The sequence below is a fragment of the Marmota monax genome, unplaced genomic scaffold (assembly GCF_021218885.2).
Source record: "Marmota monax isolate L192 unplaced genomic scaffold, Marmota_monax_Labrador192_F-V1.1 WCK01_AAM20220418_F8-fsc00061, whole genome shotgun sequence".
NCBI classification, from domain to species: Eukaryota; Metazoa; Chordata; class Mammalia; order Rodentia; family Sciuridae; genus Marmota; species Marmota monax.
Genome location: NW_026695230.1, coordinates 6,005,269 through 6,032,419, shown reverse-complemented (window position 1 = coordinate 6,032,419; position 27,151 = coordinate 6,005,269).

Below are 27,151 nucleotides of genomic sequence, written 5' to 3'. Positions count from 1 at the left end.
GATGAAGCAAGTCAAACTGACTTTTGTTTCTATCTATTGTTAACAGTCAGCTGAGTTTCCCTGGGAGTCCTCGGGAACTTCACAGCAGCTTCTCAGTTCTGCTAGTGCCATTGCGCTAGGATGGGTCCAGGCCTTGCTTGACCATGTGGCTTCCCTTGGAAGCATCAGGGATGTCTCCCTTTTCTGATGACCCTCCTCTTCACAGCAAATGCACTGATTGGCTTTCTGTCCTCCACTGGTCTCATTAATCTCCCTGATCAGGAGGTTATGTGGCCTAGAGTTGCAGAGCCCTTTGGAGAAGTCCCCTATTCCCTGATTCAGACTGACTTAGAGGGCAAGAGCCAAATATTGGTTTTCTTGGCCCTTTTAATTTAACTTTAATTTTAAAACTTAATCTTAAACATCCAGCAAATAAGTTAACAGCCTTATATTAAAGAGCACTGGGCTTTAATGTCTATCTCTCTATCCTGTAGGTGATAACTCCTTATGTTGACTCAGGTTGTGTGTTCTTAAAGCAGTACCTCTTTAAAACATTAACAGGCAATCATAAATCATTTATAAGAAAACTACAAAATAAAATTATCAAGAGTAAAAACATTTAGCTTATATAATAGCTACCTTGAATTCTGGCAGGGTTATACATCATAATTCCCTGTTTGAGATCCTGGTAATCGTGACAAAAACCAACTTTTGGACACAACTTTAAATGTACTGAAATCTGGCCTACTTCTTTCATAGTCACTTTCACATGTAGTGAGATGGGACAGAGCCTTATCTCAAGTAAGGCAGGGCTTTTCATAAATCTTAAGTACTGTAGTTCTGAAACTGATCACTGATCTTTGCTTTTCAAACATCATTTTACAAAGCCTACATAAATTGTTGTGAACTTGAGCAAACACAACATGAATATCACATCTAAAACATGAATTAAAGAAAGACTGAAAGCTTTTAACCTTTTGTAGAAAAGTAGCAAAGTACTTTTGTGTTTTGCAATAAAACCTTCACAAAGATTAGGCTCTCATTAACTTAAAAATACATTTAAATTGTATCTCAGTGTAAAAAGTAACATAGAACTTTACATCTTATTGATAACAAGTCCAGTTATAGAACACAAATGATATAAATAAATCTCCAACATGTTTTTCTTTTTTAAGCCTAAAATTACCATACAACTTGAGAACACCAGCTTGATATAATGCTCTTTCTAAAGCTTCTACCTTATAGACTTCTATACCTGGAAGATATGGACACATTAACACCACAATTACATTGGTGTTTTTATATTAATCAAGTTTAGCTTTTTAAAGAAATAACATAGCAAAATTCTCTAAAACAACAGCACTTGTTTGACCAGCTGTTTAATTTCTTTAAGATTACTTGTTCAAAAACCTACACTTATAAGCAACTTACACAGACCTTTTTTATATCATTTACTTAAACCCTCTTAATTACTTAATCATATACTCTTATCCAGAAACACATTTTCCCTCTATTAAATCCATATCTAGAACCTTCTAGTTTCTTTTATCTGTTAACCTTCTGTTCACATTTTGAATACTTGTAAATTTTTTGAATTTAAGCAGATTTAACATTTTATTAGGGCCTTTTTGAACATCTAGAAAAACTTATAAGCTTAATTTTAAAGACATCTTTACTTTCATCTGTTTACCCAATTTAAATTGAACCATTTGAATCACGTGAATCAAAGATATTTGGATCCATTTTTTTTTAATTTTTCATGAGCGCTCCTCATCTGTCAATTGTCATATCACTGCACGATATATGGACATACACACAGACATACCAACATACAACACTTAACACAAGTGTAACACAATAGTAAAGGCCTTGTAGCTTTTTTAGGTGAAATCTCATTGCAATGTTTAAAAACTCCACAGTTGATCAGAAATAGGACTTATCAGAAAAACATTAACTTGTCTGTAGGATCAAAATCATGAGCTCAAAAAAATACAGAATCTAAGAAAAAGCAAGAGTCCTAAAAAAAGATGACTGGCCAGTAATTAGTAAATGCCATACAATTTACTCTTTGGTTTAATCTAGTTTGAGTTCCCATAAAAAGACACTTTACTCTTCTTTTTTTTTTTCTTGGGCCTCAGATCTGTCTCATACTGAGTGCTCTAGGCTTCTTCTATTTGCATATCAACTTAAGTCCTGGCTGAGGTCTGGAAGGAACTGGGAAAACTGGAATTCTGAGCAGAAACCTCATGCCTAAGGCATTTTAACCATAAGTCACAATTTTCAGGTTTGGATGTTGAAAATTATGATACAAGTTTAAGATACAATTTACAAAATTTCATACCTTTACATTTTCCTACACTAGAAAAACTTGCTCACACAAAACTGAAAATAGGATCTCTACCATCAGAAGAAATTTCTTTAGGATCATTAAGTCACTTCCTTTGTTCTGAAGTTCCTAAAGTAGTATTAAGTTACATTAAATCACCTGAAAAAAATCTTGAGAACCACACACTACCTTGTATATCCAAAATTAAGCTTTAAAAATTTAAGACTGTTGCTATTCAATGTTATTTCAATAAGCCAGACCAACGTTTCAATTCAACATTTTTCCTAAATCTTACACACTGAGGGGAACAGATACCATATCATAATTTACTATCCTTGCCCAAGTTAATGCACTGGTATACCTAGTGAAATCTTCTCAGGCTACCCAGTTCAAAATAAAACTAAATGATCGGGAGTTACTTGCCAACTTGGAAGTAGAGTTCTTTTAATTTTCTATCCTAAGTATTTAAGTTCTCCAGCATGAATTATCTGAAATCACAAACTAAACAATTACCTAACCCCAACTTTTAACTGCAAGATTATGCAATGCTTCAAACTCATTTAGATACCAGATGATACAATAAAAAAATCATCTTTTAGACACACATTTAGCCAAGATCATCCCCAAGAAACAACCTATAATAACCTTTAAAACAGACCAGATAAGAAAAAAATCTCTCCAGGTTTTGAACTTCCATTTAATTATGACTCCTATCAGTGGCACCTTAGATTTCCCATGAGTGGACCAGATGTTTTCACAGAGGGTCAACTATAGGTGTAAAATCAAGGGTCTCAGTGTGACTGACTTTACTGCATTCAGTGTCCCTTCCTTTTAAGTGGACAGAGATGGAGCAATCCTTACAGTGCAGGGAAGAATGAGGAAATTCCCCAAAGCGAAAATGGCTCTGGCAGCTGCTGGGAATCCTCAGTTTCCCTTTTACTTACAGGATTAGCTCCTTTGGATAGATCCAATCCCAGGCAATCTGGCATATCTCCTAACTTTCCAGTAGAGTCAGTTTTTATCTGCCTTAGGTCTTGAAGGGGGAAGGGGGGAATGTACTTTGATCGGCCCAAATTTTTCTCTTGATTCTTTTTCCTCAGTGAGTCCAAGATTTTTTCTCTTCATGGCAGATATCATAGCTAAGTCTACTTTACACTGTTGGCATAATTTAGGATTTTCCCTTAGAGCAAAGAAAATCTGAACATACAGCACCTCACACCATTTCCTTTTTGTAAATTTTATCAAACTGTAAAATTGTATTAAATTGATATTTCCCTCTGGTGGCCAGGTTTCTCCATCAGAGAGTTTGTATTGAGGCCAGGCCAAGAAAATGAGGCGCTTTTTCTTGAGCGTCTGAGGTTCAAATTTATCCCAATTTTTCAATACGCAGGCTAGTGGTGCACCTGGCGTATTGGAAAGAGAGAAGCTCCCGTCTGAGTGAGAAGAACAGGACTCAGGCGCCCACGCTGCACCAGAGAAAACTGTTCTCATTAGGGACGTCTCCCTAAGCTTGAGCTTCCTAAACGGTCCAGAAAACCCGTCTCTCACCTTGCTTTGCCAAGGGTTTTCTGGTCCCCTTTAGCAAAGTGCTAGGGTCTCAGTTTGCCCTGTGCCAGAGACCCTGGGAGGATTCAGACTTAAGGGCATTACTGCTTATCCTCCCGGCCACTAAAAACCCATTGCAAAAGAGAATCCTGTGCTCTTTGTTGCCTTTGCTCTGTAGACTGAAGGAGCCGCCTAAGTGTTAAGGGATATCTACTGGTTGTAAGGTAGCAGATTACCAGAGGAGTTGATTCTAAAAATGCCTCTCTAGCAGCTTAAGGAACACAACACATTTTAAACATTGGGGCGGTAAAACAGACTAGTTAAAGTTACCTATGCATCTTAGAGAACCTGGGCAGATTTTGCTAATTATCCCATGCCTTTCTCTCAGTCCTACAACCTGAATTGCTAACATTTCTGACCTGCGAAGGAAGGGGAGCATCCAGGAGGAATGGATGCGAGGTTGGGAGTGTTGCATGGCCCATACAGAGGCAAATGTGATTGGGGCTTTCCCTCAGTGCCATTCATCTACCGATCACCCTAGATACCCCTGAGGGCTGTCGGAAGGGGGCTCAAGAGAAAGGAACCTTAGGAATCCTCTGAGTGTAGCCCAGACCGGAATTCCGCAGTTGTTCCAAACTCCTTCCTCCACCTCCACGCATCCGAGGCAGATAGGGATTCGGGACACTGTGTACTTACGCCAATTGCTCTCCAGGCCCAGACAGAAAAGTTGGAAGCGGCTTTGGCAGAACCCAACATGCCTGCTCTGTATTGAACAGGTGATTGAGAGCTGCCTAGGCCGGGAAACCTCTCACCCGAGTCTTGAAGAGTGGCGGCTGCACTAATTGCGTTTAAGTAGCCGTCGGGTGCCCACCTTACCCTCCAGAAAGAAATAGAGAGAAAGATGCACCTCAAACAGACATGGGGTGTGTGCACTTACCTCGGTGTAGAATCTCGGTCTGGGACCTCCAATGTGTTACCGCTGTTGACTGGTGACGAGTTCTTGCTTCCCCAATGTTGAAGAATAACACCAAAGAAGCACGCCGAGGCAAGGTCAGAGTAGAAATTAGAAGTTTATTAAAGGACAGCAGAAAAGACTTCTCCCGGAGGAAGAAGGGGACCCAAGAGGTGGAATCCCTGAATTTTTTTTTTAAAGCTGAGAATTCAGACTTAACATCAAGTTTTTAATGTTTGCCTGTATTTGTTTTTAATTTTAATATATCTTATTTAATCCAATGTTTCAACATACAATCAATGTAAAAATTATTGGGGTATTTCTCATTCTTTTTTCACATGAAGTCTTTAGTGCCAGTGCATATTTTATGCTAACTCTCACTTGGGCTTGGGGACATTTGGGCTTGTCAATAGCCATCTGACTCCAGTGGTTTCCATGTGAAGCCACACAGCTTTTGTTTGTCTAGTAGCTGAGAAGCACTTCCCAGGACACCCCCAATGACCACGTGCTCCCCGTGTTCATAAGCTCTGCAAATGAGTCAAACCAAAAACAGGTTAGCAAGCAAAGGCTTACTGTGGTGGGCTTTGTTCCCCCTGGCCCAAAGCGGTCATAATATGATAATAATACTAATATAGAATTAGATATATATGGAACACACACTGTATTCCAGAATCCATGCTGAGTGCTTTACAAGATTATTTAATTCATTACAACAAATGTGTGCAAAAGTAGTTACCACTGTTTTATCATCAATGCAAAGGCAAGGAAACTGCAGGAAAAAAAAAAATCACAGATTTTGCCCAAAGTCGCAGAGCTTTGGAGTTGTGGAGCCAGGATTCCTGCCAGGAAAAATGTTTCCAGAGCCTGTGCCACTAAGCATCAGGCAATAGTGCTCATTTCTTGGTTTTCTATCTTTTTTTGACTGCTGTTGTGGCCCCTCCTGAGTACTGGTTATTGTAGAGAGAGTCTTTCCCCAGCTCTTTTTATAAGGTATGGATGATGCTGTGTTTAAAATGAACCATCTCCTTGAATGTTGATTTCTCCCCCAACATGTCCTTATAGTCTTCCACCTGTAGCTTCCCACTGTCTTCTGTGGAAGACATCGAGTCATTTCTTCAGAAAAGTGCTAGAGGGTTTTCCATTTACAAATCTAATGTCATTCTCAAATGCAACCCTTAAACAATTCTTATTAATCTTGATACCAACATGAAGCATTTACTATTCAGCACTCTTTTGTTGTTGTTGTTGTTGTTCTTTTTAGATATACGTGACAGAGTGTATTTGTACATATACATGGAGTGTAACTTCCCATTCTTGTGGTTGTACATGTTATGGAGTTACCCTGGTTGTGTATTCATATAAGAACATAAGAAAGTTACATCCAATTCATTCTACTGTCTCTGTTGGCCTCATTAATAACGTTGCAAACAGTTTCCAGACCTTCCCCTAGAAGCACATATTTAATTTCCAGTAAATATTCTCTGAATCACCGTGATCATAAATACTCCTGAATTTTATGTGGGACAGAAGTATTTTCTTGATACTTTGACATTTTCATTATTTTTTCCCTGTTTACCCCCAGTTATTCTAACCTGTTGAGCTTCACCATAGCTGTCCTAGAAAGCAGCTATTTCCTTAGAATCTCTTTAAACGAATTCTTGTCTTTTATTTCTGTACTTCACCATCGTCTCCTCTTGCCTTTGCTCCTGAAACCTCCTCTGCCTGGTTTCTCCCATCCTCTCTGGTCCTGGTCAAACCTTCCTCCATTCCTCAGTAGATAGAGGGATCTTTAAAAAATGTAGGTCTTCTGTCATTCTTGTTTAAAAACCCTTAAGGGTTTCCGATTGAATTGAGAATAAAATCTAACTGTCTACCTGAGAAATTTTGGTTGACACCTCAGCTTCAATTTCTCTTCCCTATATTCTTGATTTATGGAAAACAATCTCTTCTACTTTCTTGTCATATGGAAAAACAATCTAGAACCTTCAATTCCTCACAACAAATTTGTCAGGCATTTTTTTCCCACTATGGGCTGTTGTTTCTGCCTTTTTGTCTGGACTCTCAACTCCCCCTACCTCCAACCCCAAAATCAGATCTCGGCATTGGAGGCTTAAATGCTTTTTCCTCTGGGAAACCATCCATAGTTCTTACCTAACAGAAAAATTAGGTCCAAATGGCACCTGGTGTCTCTGTTTTATAATGCGCAAAATATTTAAATGCACAAGTTCATTGATTGCATTCCTCCAAGTTGAAGTTTCGAGGTGGTGGGGACAATGTCTGTCTTGTTTATCTATTTTAGGTGTCCAACACTATTCCTGACAGACCAATATAGAACAGATTGATGGATGTATGTGTTCATCATAGTATGGATGCTAGACTCACAAGTACAATGCTTAAGTTCTCACTCCCATCCCAATAGGAAATAATATTTTTTTAAAAAAATTTGTAGTTATAGATGGACAGAAGGACTTTATTTTATTTTATTTTATTTTTTAATTTTTTATGTGGTGCTAAGGATTGAACCCAGTGCCTCACACATGCTGGGCAAATGCTCTGTCACTGAGCCACAGCCACAGCCAGGAAATAATAATTTTTAAATGATATCTAAAATTTTTCCCTTTGTAAATATTTATCCATCCACTTGTAATTATATGAAGGGTTGTTTTGTTATAATCACAGGAATGACTCATGGTCACAGGATGAGTCTACAAGAAAGTAAGAACCACAAAGTACAGATTTTTCTATCCTGCATTCATGAGTAGATACTGCAGACCCTCTGGTGCCGTTTTGCCTCAACATTGGCCTTGTTTTCTATGGTCCTACTATGCTGCTATTTTCATTTCCCAAAGTGCTTTTACCCTAGCCTGGGCTGCCATGTATGTGACTTACAGTTCACCGTTGGGAGAGCTGGGCAGCAGTGTGTTGGTTGGTCAGTCAGGCAGCTTCTTTGAAAGTTAAAATGAAAATATTAGGAATTTTTTAATGTTGGAAACAATGAGATCAACATCATAATATTCTTGGGATATTTTTAGTTCTAAGTTGCAACTTTACCATCGGATTTGTATGCAAGCTTCCTTTATTCCAAACCTTTCCCAATATTTTACAAAGTCCCCTATGACAATCAATCATAACCTACTGTTACACTTAAACATGTAGGAAATTCAGACTTATGCTCAGCAAAGATAGACGAGTGCAGTGTGATATATTGTTTCCTAGACATAAGCACATCATTGTGTGCTCTTAAAGTGATGCTGTCACAATGAAAGAATTACTGATGGGAAAACTACAGTGAGAATATTTTCCCACAGAGAGTGATGCTTCTCATTTCCAGCCTCATCTCCGTTGGCTCTTTTGAAGGTTTCTGAGTTAAGAATCATTGTACTAAGTTTAATCCCAGGCAAGAAATCTGTAGCTGAGGCTATAATCCTTCTAATGGAACGGAAATTCCAGGTTTAGTTCATCAGTCAGAAGAAGACGGTTATGGACTCATTGCCAGAGAAAGAACTGTGTCGTGGTGAAAGAGACTTGGGATTGTTTGCCAGGGTGGATTGGGGAAGGGGGGTATCCTTTTACCTCTATAACACCTTACCTGGCTTTGGTGAGCAATTCTAATTGTCATGTAAGCCAGCTTTGGTTGTTGTGTTGTCACGAGTAAACACAGTGAGAAGGTGGTTTGTGTAGAGGATCATGGTTGAACACCTCTATTATTTGACAACACAATAAATCAGATATGGAAATTGTGAATGTCAGTGTGAATTGGAATACCTTTTATACAGTGCCTATCCCTAAGGAAATGTTTTCCCCTAGTGTCTGAAGCCCCAGTAATCTTTGACTAGAGACAGACCCAGAGGAAATATTTACTTCCAAGCTATTAATAGCCAAAGCAGCTGCCAGCAGAGAAACCAAACTGTTTTCTTTCCACACCCTAAACAAAACGACTTTGGAACCAATTTCACCCACTGGGCGGGTGAGCAAGAGGGCAGCTAGCAAGTGGGCCCTGGTAAACACCATCTGCAAACTTCCTTTTCCAATGTGCAGCTCAGCCCTGATTCCCTCCCCCTTGAGTTCTCCTGTTCCGCCTTCCCCACCTTACTGATGAAAAAAGGAATGCTGTGCCTGCACTAGGTCTATCACTGAGCTGACTATTTTTTATTTGGTGCTCATATTTTTTAATAAATGGAATAGGAAGTGATTGGACAGAATTTCCCCCATATCCCAGAAGGGCAGGTTGAGGCTTTGAAAGGTTTTGCTTTATTATTTCCACACACTAAAGGGTCATCCAGATTCCAAGGGAGCCTCTTGCTTCAGGCAGACACCTTTCAGGGATTTAATGGAGGGAATTGACTGAGCCCAACATTTGATAGTAACTTAGCACCAGCTGAGTCTCCATATCTTAATACAACACCCAGATTAACCACAGAGGGGACAAACAGACTGCCAGGAACCTGTCGCCAAGTGGGGAAACAGGTGGCAGACCCAAACCAAATCATCTGCTGGAGACAGCAAGGAGGTAGATCTCTGTGCATAACAATCCAGGCAACTGTCATGGATTGAAGCAACCCTCTGTGGGTGCTCAAAGCCCTAAATGCAAGTCCTCATTCTGCAGGTTTTGGCTTGTGATTGGTCAGGGCTCTGCATTGCTTTGTGCCTATCTGCCCTTCTAGTTGCATCTCAATGCAAGTTTCTCCTCTGTATACTTCTGTTAGTCCCCTCTCCTTCTACCACAACTCCTTTTCCCAGGGCTGGTCCTCTGCCTGGAATGCTCGCCTGTCTCCAAATCCCTATTGCACCCTAACTTGTTCTTCAGCCATTATTTGAAGTATCTTTTCCTCAGGGAAGCATGTCCTAACTTCCTATCTACATAGGAGTCTTCCTATGTTGTTCATAGTGGTCATTGGCTCATTTTATGATTATTTTATTTTTATTTTTCTATCCTTTGAGTGAGGCAGAGATCATGGCTATTTTGCTTATATTGTCTCTGAGCACACTGCCTGATGGAAACATATATTTCTTGAGCAAGTGAACAGAATCTGTCATTTAAACACCTTGAACTTCAGTTTCCTGAACAATAAGGATTGTGAAGCCTACCTCTCCTGGTTTATTATCTAGGTGAAATGAGGTCATGCTTCCAAGGTCCATGTGGAAGAGTCAGGATTTGGAGGGTATGGGGAAGAGAAATCCTGGAAGCCCAGGTGATTGATCTTTATCACTCACTACTTATGTAACCTTGATATCCCCAAGGATGTCACTTAGCCCCCATGAATTTCAGCTCCCTCAACTGAGAAATGAGAATAAATCGCAATAACCATCCTGCTTACTGTGTAGCATGACAGTAAGTGGTCTGAAATGACCACAGGTGCTGGTTATCTCCTGCAGCAAACAAAATGTTTATCTATGCTGTTCCCTACCCCCACATACCCAAACATGTTCACTATTTCTCATCACAAGGAACTAAGTGAAAAATCATCTCCCATGGTGACATCAGCCTTGATTATGCCTAACAAGAGAAAGACTGCTTAGTTTTACAGGCCTGATACCTTTACAAGTGAGATGAGATGATAAAGTGATGGAGAATGGCACATGGTACATAGAAAGGCCCAACAGGAGTGGGTGGGGGACAAAGTCTCCTAGTGCTTACAGGGTAAACCGAGCTCCTCTGCACTGGGCATCAGGCATCAGGCATCTATGTGATCGGGTCCTCCTCCTTCTGCTCAGCAGTGTCTTGTACCACATGTCCTTGCACATTAGACTTCATCAGCAATGAGAGTGCCACCATCTCCCTCTCAGGCATGCACACATACAGATTCCTTGCCTGGGATGCCTTCATTCTGCTAGTCTGCCTGAAAGACTTCTCTTTCTTCAAATATCAGAAGCTGTTTTCTCTGAGAAGCCTTCTCCAAGTCTCCTGCATGGACCCATAGGATCACTTTTTGCACTGAAGCAATATTATTGTACATTCAAACTGGATGCACTGAAAACTGAAAGCAATATCAGAGAGTCCTTTTTATTCCCAACATTTTTATTTCCCAGTCCTAGATGTTTTGTCTGTATAGAAGGCACTCAGATTTATTGAATGAATACATTATCTCATTGAATCCATATGGCCCATGAAGTGGGTACCTTTGTAATCCCATTTTCCCAAAATGAAACTGAGCTCAGAAATTTAAGGGACTTAGCCGGGTATGGTAGCACACAACTGTAATCTCAGCAGCTCGAGAGGCTGAGGCAGGAGGATCACGAATTCAAAGCCAGCCTCAGCAAAAGCGAGGTCCTAAGCAACTCAGTGGGACCCTGTCTCTAAATAAAATACAAAATAGGGCTGGGGAGGTGGCTCAGTGACTGAGTGTCCCTGAGTTCAATCCCTGGTACCGCCCCCCCCCCAAAAAAAAAAAAAGAAAAGAAAGGAAAAAAAGAAAAGAAATTTAAGGGACTTAGCCTACCCTTGTGAAGTGAGTGGTAGCCGCTGATATAGAACCTAGGAACAAATGCTGCCAGGATCCTCGCTGTTTTGTGACACACTGTGACTGTGGCTGCCTCTCCCCATTCAATTATGGTTGAATTAACAGCTGGGTAGCCAACAAGGAAATTTTCAGTGAACCAATGCCACCCCAGAGCTTTCTACACTGCCCAGGAAGTCCACCATCTGCTCTGTGAGTCAAACAGCTTGGAGTGGACCTATCAAATCGACTGACGTGATTCAGGAGATTCAGTGACTTTTGTCCCTTGTAGGATTATTATTGTTTTAGAGTAGAGACAGCCTCCTGATCTTATGGCCTATTATTTCCATGCCTAAAACTCTCTGAAATAGCTTTAGGACTTGGCCTGCACCTGGTTCTCAAGATTTTTATGTTCCTCTTGACCTCTTGTCTCTTTTTCCAGATTAACCTGTGTTTGAAGTCTTGATTCACTTCATTCTGCACTCATGGGGGATTCTGAACTTTGTGCTTCTTTGAGACAAACCCTGCTGGGGCTGTCGGCTATATGGCTCCAGTGGAAATGATCTTCTGCCACATAGCTATAGAAAGTCAAGTGGCAGAAGTAAATTAACCTACCATTTCTACAAAGGGATATGCTCAGAATTGCCAACAATATTTATGTAGGCATTGTGCTCCCAGATACACTTGGATGGCAGTGAATTGTCAGTTACTATGACAAAATGACTGAAGAAATCAATCTGCCAAGTATGAATAGCTCTCAATGGCTTAAAGGTTCTCAGGTTAAGGGACCCACAAAGCTGACAGAGTTTGGGCCTCATATCGATATGACCTCCATTGGAGAGCATATAAATTAGCTGAGATGTAGGCAAAGAAGCCTGTACCCCCTCCCCTGCTCCCTAAGCAAGGCATTTTCAATATTCACATGGAAATGAAAGACCATTTTAGAAAGCCCGGAGGTCTAGCTATGTTCATGACATTCAAATCAGGCCTTTCCTCCAGAGAAGACTAGACGCCCTTTCTAAAGCATATATCCACCCAATTCTAAGGAAGATGAATTAATTTCAACTTTTCAAATAACGTTTCTTCCTCTTCATTTGTCCTCTTCCCAGCTAAATAATACTTGATTTCACAAAAAGCAATTTATTATAGACAAAGTATGAGCCTCTTTATGATAGATAGATAGATAGATAGATAGATAATGTAGTCTACCTCACAAGAAATGATTTTGGATTCCTCTCTATTGGATTCAAAGCCATCCCTGGGTTTTCTCCAGTTCAGAAATATTAACTTTTAAATAAAAGCCTTTTATGGGTGAGTACTTGGTAAGTTCCCATTGCTAATTAAGAGAAAAATAAAGCAATTTTACTAAGACACCCTAATAAATTGTAAAGAAATGCCTTTTGGAGCAAGATTTTGAATCATCAAAATGTTGAAAGCCATAAGATATTTACTTATGTTCATATTATTTTTATCATTATTTTTTGGAGGGGTGGTATTGGGGCACCTCACATATGTACTGTGCCACTGAGCTACATTCCCCAGACCCTTTTTACATTTTTAGTTTGAGACAGGGTGTTGCTAAGTTCTCCAGGCTGGCCTCAAACCTGCCATCCTCCAGAGTACCTGGGATTACAGTTGTGTCCTATGGTGCCCAGCTCATTCATATGTCTTTTATTGATTTTTGCTGTGACTTGGAGATGAGTCATGTAAGTACTTCATATATACACAACCCATAAAATTTAGTGTTGGGAATATTTAATGTTCTTTATTCTAAAGACAAAGGGTCATTAAAGTAATCAAGATCCGGAAAAAAAAAATAGTGATTTGTTTTTGGTGTGTGTCAGGGATCAAACCCAGGGTGCTTTACCACTGAGCCACATCCCCAGCTCTTTTTATTTTTAATTTTGGGACAGGGTCTTGCTAAGTTGCTTAGAGCCTCACTAAGTTGTTAAGGCTGGCTTTGAATTTGCAATCCTTCTGCCTCAGCCTCCTAAGCTCTGCTTGTGTTTCTTAACGACAACAAAAATCTGAGAATTTCAGAAATCTGTTCTACTTATAGCCACTAGGTCTCTGGATGTTTGTCATACATTTAAAATAAACCAAAATAAATTGCTAAAAGGAATTTTATCTCAATGTAAATGTGCTAATGTGGGAATAGGAAGGAGCATTGCAGGAGAGTCACACACCCAGAACAACCAGAGAGCAGCTGAGGGACTTGGATGAATCCCACCCCGTTCCACCAAAAACTGTGTCACAGCTAACACCTCTGAGTTGGTCATTATTGAAAGACATGAACACACCTCTGAAGAGTTTTAATGGAGGATAAAAGAAAATCTCTAAAGAGTTGCAAACAGGATGTAATTCAGTATTGCATACTGGGGCTTGGAAGCAGGAGACTCGAATTGGGGCTGACAGGGTCAGGAAAGGCATTATTGAAAGAGGTCTCGTTTGATCTGGCCCTTGATAAACAGGTCCAAATGAAGTTTCATGCAGTTATTCAACATTCATTTTTTAATATTTATTTTTTGGTTGTAGTTGGACACAATACCTTTATTTTATTTATTTATTTATTTTATGTGGTGCTGAGGATCGAACCCAGGGCTCCTCCCATGCTAGGTGAGCACTCAACAGCTGAGCCCCAACCTCAGCCCCATTCAACATTCTCAATGTGTAAATAGCACTTGAAAAGCAACATGACAAACACACAATAACCAAAGAAGCAAAAGACATAAAGATTCTCATAAAAGACAAAAATACTGAGGAACACGTTAAAACATTCAATCTCCTAAAGAAATAACTTCAAATAGCATGCTCTCCCCAATTCGGTTGACAGAAGAAGTTTTTAAAAATATCATTATCCTCTCAGTGAAAAGATGGCTTTTTTTTTTTTTTGTGAGAAGGCAAATGAATACAACCTTTTTGGGAGAGAATATGGCATTATGTAACAAAATCTTAAAAGTATTGTTTAATTTTCATGGATGTTTACAAAGATTACACTATATTTACATAATATGGAAATGATTAAACTAGCAAAAGATAGAATTACTGGGTGCTCAAGTATTGGGAATTATTTTAATAAATTATGATATACATGTGTACCATTAAGAGGAATGTTTTCAAAGAATTTTTAATTGTATGGGAAAATGTGTCTGATACAATGAATGATTAGAAACTTAGATTAAAATATACACATAACACGTAAGACTCAAGTGTTTAAAATGTGCTTTTTTGTCTGTTACAAAAAAGAACATAATGACAGTCTCAGAGATGGGACTATGGATAATTTTTGTTTTTTATTTTGTAGTTTTTCTGTATTTTCTTTTTCTTTTTTTTTACTTTTTTTTGGGGGGGGGGAAAGGATTGAGCCCAGGGGTGCTTAACCACTGAGCCATATTCCCAGCCCTTTTTAATATTTTATTTAGAGACAGGGTCTTGCTGAGATGCTAAGTGTCTCCCTAGTCTGCTAAGGCTGGCTTTGAACTCATGATCCTTCTGCCTCAGCCACCCGAGCTGCTGGGATTACAGGCATGTGCCACCATGTCCAGCCTATATTTTCTAAATTTTCTATGTAATCAATACATATTATTTGGTCTTTTACATGTATTGTACTTTTATTCTTTTTTATTTTTTGATGCTAGGGACTAAACCCAGGGCTTCAAACAAGCTAAGCCTGAGCTCTACCGCTGTGCTACTCCCTCAGCCCTCTTCTTATTCTTAGCCTAGTAGAAAAGTACTGATGCTATTACCTTGCTTTGTAGGAGGTTGATCCTATCTTCTGTGATGTCTTCACCTTTGTGGCTATCATCCTAGATGACCAATGACTTATTGTTGCTACTTTAGAATCTTGCCCAAATGCCACATTTCCCACTGAGTTAGGATCCTCTTAGTAGATCAGCTTTATGCAGTGCTCTCTCCTTTTGGGGTTGGATTACCTATTTTGCAAGCCACAGAGCAATTTACAGATCTCCCAAATCCTTCTTGGTAACTACAGCAGAGACACTTGAGAATGGTACTTAACTAAGAGGATGAACTCCTCCATTGCCTTGGTTCTGTGAAACCTTGGGCAAGGCACTTCATGTGTATCAAATGCTGTTGGGGGGCGGGTAGTAAAAGATGCACAATCAATATTTATTGGCTTGTTAAAATGAAAGATCCAATAACAGATAATCTAAAAACAGGCCTCCCAAACTGCTAGAATTTCAGGCATGTGCCACCAAGTCCAGCTAAACGTTACTTTCTTATCTGTCAAAGCCTCTCTCTTTTTTTCTACAGATTTGGTAAAACTAATTTGTTTTTTGGGGAAGTGATGATTTATAAGTAATAGCAAGTCTTTGCAACTCTACCCTAAACTGAGTAAGATTTGTTCTTTTTCTTTCTCATGGCTTCCTTAAAAAAATAAAAGAGTACAATTGAAACAAGAGGTTCTCTTTCATTGTACTTGGGATAGGCGATGACGAATGACTTCAGAAATAAATCCCAGTGCTTTCTGAGATAAACTGATTTCAAACCTATCCTGTGTGCCATGTTCTGTTTGTAGGTTTTTTTTTTTTCCTATTTTTTTATTTGTAGATGGACACAATACCTTTAATTTAATTTATTTATTCTTATGTGGTGCTGAGGGTCGAACCCAGGGTCTTGCACGTGTTAGGCAAGTGCTCTACCACTGAGCTACAACCCCAGCCCCTGTTTGTAGTTTTTAAGAGTATGAGGGATCCAGTTTGGGAAGTGACTGTATAAATACCAGATTCTTGCAATGGAAAGGGAAAAAAAAAAAAAAAAGAGAAAGAAATCCATGGCATTGAATCCTAAGTCTGCCAAGCAAGAAGGCAGGGTAGGAGATACATAGTTCAGAAAAGGGTTCCACTCCTTTTGAACCTTTATATGCTCTAATCCTTAAAACAGGTTTGCTCCCTTGTTCAGATTCACTAAAGATCCAAAACAGCTGGGTAAAATCTGGAATAATATAGGGTTACTGTTAACATGTTTAAATTGAGATCAGTCTTAATCTTACCCCCCTCCCTAGTCTTTTTTGTTTATTTGCTTCAAAAGGCTTTGGGGGCAGTGATGTGAATTATTCTGCATATGCTTGATAGATTTTAGGCTTTAGGGGAAGCAAGATGCCTGCGGCTTTTTGAACTTGAAAAGACCGCTCTGACTGGGGTTTTCAGATTTGGTTCATCTGAAAGTAGTGGCTCATGTGGGTCATTATTTCCACAAAGGCAAAGGACTTGTCTAATTGGACTAGGTAAGTAGCCACAACAGGTGGCTTGTACCAGGTCTCCCTTCTCTTTGCCTAAAACACCCCCCCCCCAAAAAAAAAAACAAAGTTTTGGTGGGAAATACCAGTTCAGCTAGTAGGCAAGGTTCATGCAATGATTTTTGAGTTACCGAGTTTTGAAGGAGCTTTTAACGTTGGAAGATAAAAATTTAGGTTTCACCAAATACTATGACCTTGTTCCTTTCCCACCTTGGCCTAACAGAAATTTATAAGCAACTGTACTAATTTTTTCAAGTTCTCCTCTAAAACTTCTAGAGAAAACATCAAAGGCAAATGAAAATGGGGATCCCTTAAAAAGTCACATTGAATTTACTTATGTAAAGATACATTATTAGTTGTTCAGCTAAAGTAGAGGATACGTACATTTTATATCTTGTTATTTCTTTACAAAGATATAACTTCAGCCCCCAGGATTAAGTGGCAGGGATGAAAAAATACTTCCAAAATCTCTAAGTGACTTTTTTCACTTCTTAAGAGATTTTTCCTAGGTCTTATGCCTCTGTTATTTTTCTAATGAGAAAAATCAAACAGAAAAATCAATTGTCTTTAAAAACATATGTAATTTTAAATCCTATGAAATATTTATATAAATGACATCCCTCCCTTTTTCTTGTTTACAAAAAGAAGAAATACCACTTCATCTCTTTAGTTTTTATTATGGAGAATAGATATATTTTTTTTAAATTCTGTTTTAAGAAAAATCAGACATACAAAGTAGATTAATAGGAGCTGGGGTTGTGGCTCGGTGGTAGAGCACTTGCCTAGCATGTGTGAGGCACTGGGTTCTATTCTCAGCACCACATATAAATAAATGAACAAAATAAAGGCCCATTGATGTTTAAAAAATTAAAAAAAAAAACCAGATTAATAAAGGGGTGCTTGTTCCTGTAAAAAAAGTCTTCACTTTACAGAATAATTGTTCATTTAAATGCAAATATCTTTGTCCATGGGGAATATGATTTTGTATTAAACTTTTCCAGAAGTGTGTGTTATTATCTTAAATTTTGTGTTAGTCAAATTATCCAGATAATCATGATGTTTGAAAAAGATATAATTTCACTTGGTCCACCCAAAAGCTGAGAAATAATGTTGTTTGTAGAATATTATGATTGGAAGGGAACTTGGATATACTTTAATCTATCTGTGCCTAGAATTTTGTTTTTAAAATTGGGCTTGCAGTTTGGGAGGGAGATGCAGAAAAGTTAATCTGTGTTCTCACTTTTATCCTTAATGTATTCTTATTTGAGAGGGGGCTATGTATTTGTTTTAAGCACTTGGATAAAACTTTCCAGCCTAAAAATGATCAAAGAAACATTTTCTACCACCTTTGTTCAGCAAAATGCAAATGAAAAGGAAGGAATCTTAAGGTCTTTATTTGTGCTTTTTAGTTTTAAAAATACATGCCATTTAGATACAGATATATGTAATTGTAGGGGGATTTGGCCTTTGTGATTCCTTTTCTTAAAAAAAAAAAAAACCAAGCAAAACAAGGATCATGCTTGTTGCCCCTGCCTCGCCCTCCTCCTCACTTCTTCAGACCTTTCTGAAGACTAGGGGAACCCCAAGTCCACGCATACCAAACAGAGCAGGGCAGGGCAGGAAACAGGAGACTTTCTATAAACAGATTTTTAAAAGAAAAAGAACAAATCAAAAACACTTTCGCCACAGACAGTGGCGAAGAATCTGCCGTGCTGTTTTAGACCCTCCATAAAAATCTTGTTCAGAAATGGTGAAAAGACTAACGAAGCACACGGGTCAAACAAGAAGAAGCCAAAACATGGTCGACACAGGCTCCTGCACGGTTTTATGGACGTGGGGCAGGGAGCCCCGGGCTGCTTTAGCGGCGGCTGGAGGCCCCTGCACACAGCTCGGCAGAAAGCGCCTGGGCGCTCCCTTAGGACCTTTTGAACTCTGGTCGAGGGACAAAAACCACCCTTTTGAAAAGGTGGTATTCACTGGGCTGTCAGAATTAAGCAACACCGAATTAAGGCGCTAATAAAACCATGTTGGGCTCAGCACTACGCCTCTGGTTTGAATCCCGACACTTTGGATTAATACGGGCACTAATTTCAAACGTTTAAAGGAGCTCTTTGCAGGAAATAAAGACGGGAACGTCCTACGAATTAAACAAACTTTTTTCTTTTTCTTTTTTTTTTTTTTAATGCTGGAAGAACTGGTGGGGTCTGCGTTTCTAGCCACGCGCATCCCCGTGGCATTTAATTACCTGCAAAGGAAGAAGCAATTGTGAAAGCAGGCAAGGACCAAAACCTGGCTCTTCCTTTTCTCAAAAAGAGAGAGAGAGAAGCGTTTGCACCCAAAGTGTTTTGCAGAGGGCGGGAATTCCTGTTCCCTGAGTGACTCGGGTCTGCGCCCAAAGGTAGGCGTGGTGGAGGGAGTTGGAGTCTGGTTCCCAGAAATCCACCCGGGGCCTCTGCACGTTCCCTGGGCTGTGTGAGGTTTTCCCCAACGGGTGGCTTGGAGAGGGTTGACCTTGGAGTGGAGTTGATGTTGCAGTTGTTCTTTTTTCTTCTTTTGAGTGCAGTAGGGAAACAAAAGGCCTAATTGGACCTCCTGGCCTGAGGGTGTTGATGCGTTTCGGATTCGTGTCCAGACTGGGAAATCGTTCACCCTTGTCACCCACCCCAGACCCCCAGTTTGGACTAGCAGTGGGGCTCACGGCGCGTTCGCTCTCGTCCTATTAGGCTTAACCGGTCAAGAGGCCAAAACCTGGCATCTTCAGAGACGCGGGCGTAGCTGTCCTCCGCGCGCCCCACCATTGGGTGGCTGCTTCTGCGCCGTTGCTCCGGACCGCCAGCCCTTCTTATTTCAGCACAAAGGGTTTGAGGTGCATTGCTTTCTTTGGCGTAAAGCCCTGGCCCGGTCAGAGTGAAATCTCCGCTTTTTTCAGGAGCATTGCAACACAAAAGGTTTAAGGGGGGAAATTGTTAAAAGGAAGCCCTTTTCTCTTTAAGCTGAATGCAGTGGGGAGATTAAAACTTTCATTTGAGATTTTGCGGTATTCATGGTGGTGGGGCAGTGAATAGGGCTGCGTCAAAGCCCCCAGCGCTGGTGTGCGCCCTTTTATCTCTGGCACATCTTCAGACACAGGTTGTTTTGCACTTGAAAGAGGGGAAAGAGGAGAATGTGGGATTTTGACAGCTGATAGTGGCCTCTGAACTCTTGATGGGGATTTTCTAATTAACCCCAAATAAGCATCAGGTGGTCAACTGGAATGATTTCTGTCGGAGAGGGCAGAAAGTTTCCCATTTTCATCAAGTGGACAGGGAAGTTTTTTTAAATTCAAGGAAATTTATAGCCTTTGAACACAGAATCTGAAAAACCAGATGCTGAAAGTTGGGTTGGGAGGTACTGAGGCACCGTGCGTTAGAACTGTTAAGTACCATCCTGGCACTGACATGGGATCTCTTGGGAAAAGAAAAGTTTCCTTAGGCTCAGAGATGACTCTGTGTTCTTCTGGAAGCTAAGATCAGCTAAGAAAGAACTTAGGTGGAGAGCTCTAAGCTGTATTATTATGTCTAAATGGGAGATTCCTGTTGTGATATTTGTTGTGATTCAGCACACTAGCTGCTACAAACCCTGCTGGTGTTAATGGAAACACCTCCAGGTTAGGGGATGTGGTAATGGTCGATCACCTTTGTAAATGAAGAATTAATGGTTCATTGGCTCAAAAGCAAAGCCATATAGGTTGTTTTTGAGAACTCCCAAGAGCAATTAAGTTTGTATCATAAGTTACCAAATTCTAAGTGCCCTGGTGATTCAGATTCAGTGTATTTGGGCTGAGTCCCTGGAAGTCATGTTTAAAAGGGCTGGGGGTGTAGCTTAGTGATAGAGCACTTGTCTAGCATGCTTAAACCCTTGGGTTTGATCCGTAGCACAAAATAGGTAAATTAAGATAAAACAAATTTTAAAAAATTCTTCAAGCAGGTGATTTTTCTTGTTGGGCCACACTCTACTGGCAGTGTTTCCCAGGCTCATCTTACAATAACCAGAATAGAAGTGCCTAAAAAAAAAAAAAAAAGAAACACATATTTTTGATGTCCATGTTCATGGTGAATCAAAACTCCAGTGAGCAAGTTCTGAAAAATGTGCATTTTTAACAAGCATCTCAAAGGACTTCTAAGGTCACCCCCCTATCTGATTTGTCTCCCATGCCATGGCTGCTGGTTCTGTTTGGTTTACAGATTCCTTTAAAAAAATTACTAATTTTAATTGACAAATAGTAATTGTGTATATTTGTGGGATACAATGTGATATTTTGATCTATGCTATTCATTCAAGCCAATTAAAGATTCCTTTTTATTTCCCTGACCTCTAGATGTTGGAACAGCACCACTGCTCAGTTTTTAGTCCTACTCTCTTTTTAAGCTCATTTCCTTGGTGATCTCATCTAGCCCCTTGGCTTCCTAGTAGATTCCCAAACTTACCTCTCTAGCCTAGATGTCCTCCTGAACTCTAGACTCTCCATATAGCTAGTTCCTTGCTTAGTAGCTCCACTTGACCTTTGACCTAGAGTATTCTCTCCCCAGGTGTCAAAGAGAAGGCCAGTGTGTCTGAAGCATGATGTACTATCATGTTTCAATCTTGACATGGCCAAGCAAAGTTCTGATCAAAACTGTTTAATAGTGAGCCGGGCACAGTGCACTGTAACCCCAGAAAATCAGGAGGATCACAAGTTCCAGCTAGCCTGGGCAACTTAATTAGACCCTGTCTCAAAATAAAATAAAAAGGACTGAGAATGTGGCTCAGTGGTAGAGTGCCCCCAAGTTCAGTTCCCAGTACTGCAATCAACAAAACAAAGCTGCTAAATAGTAAGCTTTTAAAATTCTTGAAAATCACAATTACAAAGAAAAAAAAACAACTATTTACACAGAAGACAAGATTTAAGATATTTTTGCAACCATTCAAAATTTCAAGAGTTCCAATTAAACTTAGGGACTTTATTTTTTTATTGGTACATTGTAATTATACCTAATAGTGGGATCATTATGACATACTTGTACATGAACATGACATAATTTTATCAGTCTTATTTCCTAGTACCTCCCCTTTCCATCCATTCCCCTCATCCACTTGCTCTATTGATCTCTCTTCTATTATTGTTACTATTTTAATTTGGGCATTATACATAAGTGGGATTCATTGTGGCATGTGTGTACAAGGACATAACATGATTTGGTAGGTTTTATTCCCCAGTACTTCCCCAACCTTTCGCTCTGACCTCCCTCTTGATCCAAAATTAGGGACTTTAAGTGTTAAGATTTCTTATAATATTTTTAATGGATTTCAAATCACACAAAATATTTCCATTGATTATTTATTCATTTATTGAGGCTCAGTGTATGAGAGGGATAGCTCTAGACTGGACAGCTTGGTGAAGGCCAGACATTGGCCATTGGCCATTAGCCTGCTGCCTTGGAGGATCTTGAGACTGCTGGTTGTGACATCAGGCCTTGGTCCTTATCAGATGAGAAAGACACACGTTAGGAATGCATGCTCATACAGAAGGGGCCATGTGAGGCCATAGCAAGAAGATGGCCATCTGCAGGAAGAGAGGCCTCAGGAAAACCTAAATCTGTGAGCTCTTTGATCTTGGACTTCCAGTCTCTAATACTGTGAGAAAAGAAATTTCTGTCTTTTAAGCCACCAGTCCACTGTGTTTGTCATGGGTGCCCAAAGAGACTGATTGGTTCAAGAACTGAACTGAATGCAGTGGTTTCCAACTCAGGATGCCATTGGGATCATTGAGGAGCTTTAGCCATTATGAATGCCTGGATTCTACCCACAGAAGTTCTGATTTGATTGGCCTGGTGTGTACCTGGACATCAGGGCTGTTTATAAGTTCTACTGACAAACCTAATGTGCAGCCAAGGCAGGAACCACTGGGGTCATGGGTAGAAGTTCAGGAAGACATTTAATTCTGTATGCAAAAATGAAACCTTTGTTTTGGGTCTGCTAAATGAAATATGAAACCCTCATGTTTGAAAACAATTAAATAGAGGTTGGAAATAGAGCATGGACTTTGGGGAGAAGGTGGATCCTATTGGCAAATTGAGCACTGCCTTCTCACTCCCCCAAAATTCTTTTTCACCTTTACCTGACCCCATACACTGTGGACATCTCCTTGGGCACCCTGGATCGACCTTACTGTACACCTTAGACTCCGGGCTGTTTGCCCTACCTGTATTTTTCTCCATGACCTTCCAGGTTCTCACCATTGAACAAAGACACTTCAACTTGATGCATTCTAGGGTCCTTTACAGATCTCAGATTTCTTCATTTTAATTAGGGGAAAATATAGCTTCCTGATTGTTATAGGAGATGAGAATTAAGCTAGCAGCTTCAAGTTGTATCAAGTTCCCCTCCAACAGAAAGGCAGATTTAGTCAATGAGCTATGGTTATTTCTACACAAATTGAATTAGTGGAACATGAAAGGGTCACCTGCTGGAGTTGGCCTGGACAGATAAATGCTTTCTTAGAATAACTGCCTGGGAAAACTAAAATATGTCATCGGAGAGGCAGTGTTGGCATGGAGACATTCTTTACACATCCTGGAGCTGGTGCAGAAACTGTGGGTCCTTGAGGCAGAGGGGACCTCAAATGTGTTTCTGCTGCTACCCATCCAAGCCTCCCTGGGATCTGACTTCCTGTATGCTTTGTTTCTCCTTCAGCCTGCTCCTGGGACCTTGTGTCCTGCCCCTGACTCTTCCCTTTGGGGTGGTCCTCTTCCTGGGCACAATTATAGAATAGGAGCACCCTGTTCTGCTGCTCCTTTTGTGTCCTACCTGAAATTATCCACGATACTCTGGCACTGAATTTTTTTGTGGCTGGTAATGCAGAGAAACAGAAAGTAACACAAGTAGCCAACTTGAAAATAATGCAATCATTTTAAGATGTACAGAATTCTAGAGTCAAAATCTCTGGCCTACTGTTCTGACTTCTTTCTGGAAACCCCAAATCTAAGCACATTTCAGCCCTCTGCATTTATTTTCATGAGAATAGACATGAAACTTTCTGTGCCTGTACTGACATCTTAGGCACCAGCAGTTGTTGCTCCCAGAGAAACAGACCAGTAGGACACATACACGCATAATGAACATGCACATTTGCATTTATACATAGGTGTGCCTGTGTGTGTATATGTTACATACATACACAAAATAATCTTTATTTACGGTATTGGATCATGAGATTGTAGGGGCTGGTAAGTCTGAACTCTGTAGAAAGCTGGCAAGCCAGAAACTCAGGTAGGAATGGATATTGTAGTCAAGGCAGAGAATTTCTTCACCAGATTTTGCTCTTAAGACCTTCAACTGATTGGATGAGGCCCACCCACCTTGAAATTAATCTCTTTTACCTATGTGATTCACTATATGGCTGTAGATTTTAATCACATGTACAAAATGCCTTTATAGCAAGACTTAAATCGATATTTGATTACATAGTTTGGTGCTCTAACATAGTCAAGGTGACATACAAAACTAAACATCACAGGCACTAAGAAACCAGCAACTTCTGGGTCCCATTTTTTTATTTGGTCTCTATAATCTCTTGAGCTTTGGGCAGGAGAGACAGTTAATTCCCAGCCTTGGTTTCTCTTTCTTAAATGATCTTGCCTATGTGTGGACAGTGCCCCATTGGGAAGTTAAGGCCAAGGAGATACAGAATCATAAGATGATATTGGTTGACCTATTTATGCCCTCCAACTTACAAATGAAGACCCTGGAGTCCAAAAGGAGATGCTATTTCAAGTCACTTGTAAGGACAAGAGACTGTGCCTCATGATCACACAATTTCACAATAGCCAGCTTGTAATGATAATTGCTGTTTTCTTAAAAATGGTTCTCAGGGACCGATGTAGTGGACTGAGGGTGGACACAGTCCTGCATGTCTTCAGGAATGTTCACCAGTTGCCTACACAAGAGGCTTCTGGAGGTAGGACCTTAGCTGGTTATAGCTGGTTGGCATCTAGTGAGCGTCCTAGATGCTAACAGAAGCACACTGGACTATGTTGAAATAAAACCAGGTAAGAGAACAGGGTGAAACTCCTCCAAGAAAAGAGGGAGGAAGAAAGATAACCAAGCAAAGAGGTTGTGCCAGCCCCTCATAGTTTCCCCTGGTTGTTTTGCAGCCAAGTTGAGCACCTCTTTGGCAGCCATTATGTACGATTTGAGCAAGTGAAAGTGTGTGTGTGTATATATGTGCCTGCACACACGTGTAGATGTGCACACAGTATAGTGTCAGAGTTACTCTTTCAGTTGGGATTGAGCATGTGTAACACCCGACTACCTGTGTCACTACATCTCTGTGTTCCAATTCCATTGGATTCTGCTTCTACAGAAAATGTACCTACTGTTTCTCCTTTTCTTTCTCTTGGATTTTTTGATCTCTGGCTCCCTCATCTTCCCTTTATTGTTTGGACATGCTGCACTCTCCGCCAACTTAAATGACAACAGCAAACCCCCTGATCAGCTCCAGTTCTGTCCCCTCTCCCCGGCTTCCATGCTGTCACAAACTCAACAGGTTTACATGTGATCTTATCCCTGTCTCCCCTGCTCTTAAGACACCAATAACAGCAAAAGCCTATTTGGTCTCCCTTTAGTGTCTTTTTTTTTTTTTTTTTTGAGTCAACGCTATAACCATCCATCAAACTAAGTAAGGTGGAAATTTAGGAGACACCCTTTGACATCTCCTAAGTAACTCAAATCCACCCACGTTTCTGTACCTCCACTGTTGTTATACCAGCTCAAGTCAACATCGTCTTTCTTATTCCTTGGCAAGAGCCTCCTAACTGATCTCTCTGCTTTCACTCTTGCTCCCTCCTAATTGGCTGTTTACATCAGAGCTGACATGGTTAAAATTTTTAAAATTGAAGTATAACATTCATTAAAAGTACATGTAGGGGCTGGGAGTGTAGCTCAATGGTTGAGTGTATGCTAAACCTGTGCAACACCCTGGGTTTGATTCCCAGCACCAAAAAGCCAAAACAAATGCATGTATTATAGTTGTACAGCTTGAAGGATCTTCAGTCTAGGGATGTGCTTAGTGGTAGAGCACTTGCCTAGAATGTATGAGAGCCTGGGCTTAATCCCTGGCACTGCAAAAACTATTTCTAAAAAAGAATCCAAAAAATGACAAAATCATAGAATTTACAGGGAAATGGATGGCATTAGAGCAGATTATGCTAAGTGAAGCTAGCCAATCCCTAAAAAACAAATGCCAAATGTCTTCTTTGATATAAGGAAAGTAACTAAGAACAGAGTAGGGACGAAGAACAGGAGAAGAAGATTAACATTTAACAGGGATGAGAGGTGGGAGGGAAAGGGAGAGAGAAGGTAAATTGCACGGTAATGGAAGGAGACCCTCAGGGTTATACAGTGGAGGGGGTAGAGAGAGAGGAGGGGAGGGGAGGGGAGAGGTGGGGAGGGGGGAGGGTGGATGATGGGAAAGGCAGCGGAGCACAACAGACACTAGTATGGCAATTTGTAAATCATTGGATGTGTAACTGATGTGAATCTGCAATCTGTGTATGGGGTGAAGGTGGGAGTTCATAACCCACTAGAATCAAAGTGTGGAATATGATATGTCAAGAAATTTGTAATGTTTTGAACAACCCACAATAAAAAATTAAAAAAAAAAAAAAAAAAAAAAAAAAGAATGGAACATTTCTCAAAAAAATAAAATAAAACAATCAGGAAAAAAAAAAAAAAAAAGAATCCAAGGCTTCGGTCAGGCACCTTGGTGCATGCCTATAATCCCAGTGACTCCAGAGGCTGAGACAGGAGGATGGCAAGTTCAAGGTCAGCCTCAGCAACTTAGTGAGGCCCTAAGCAATTTAGCGAGACCCTGTCTCAAAATAAAAAATAAATAAAAATGGCTGGGGATGTGGCTAGTGGTTAAGCGCCCTTGGGTTTAATCCCTGTAAAGGAGGAGGAGGAGGAGGGGGAGGTGGAGAGGAGGAGAGGGAGGGAGGGAGGGAGGGAGGGAGGGAGGGATGGATGGATGGATGGAAAGAATCAAAGCCAAAAGCTTACATGTCCCAAGATCCCCCTTGTGCTCTCTTGCCGTCACTAACTACACCCCCCACCATCAAGGGTCACCTCCAGTTATGAAGGAGTGTCATTTACATGAAATCTTTTGCAAGTCAGCCAGCACTATCTTTTTCAAAAAGTAAATCCAAGTGTGTCTTTTCCTGGCTTCTCACTATTCATTAAAAAAAAAAAATTGCACTCCCCAGCATGGTCTATAAGAGAAGGAATGAGGAATGAATTGCCCCCACCCTTCCAGCTGCTCCTTTTCCTACACTTTCACCCTTTTCTCTGATTAGGTCACATTGCTTTTCTTTTAAATACTCCTTTCTTGGCCAGACATGGTGGTACATGCCTATCATCCCAGTGGCTCAGGAAAGCTGAGGCAGGAGGATGGCAAGTTCAAAGCCAGCCTCAGCAATTTAGCAAGGCTCTAAGCAACTTAGCAAGACCCTGTCTCAAAATAAAAAAAAAAAATTAAAAAGGGCTGGGGGTGTGACTCAGTGGTTAAGCACCCCTGTGTTCAATCCCTGGTTTCCAAATAAATAAAATAAATAAGTAAATGCTCCTTTCTTATCACCAGACTT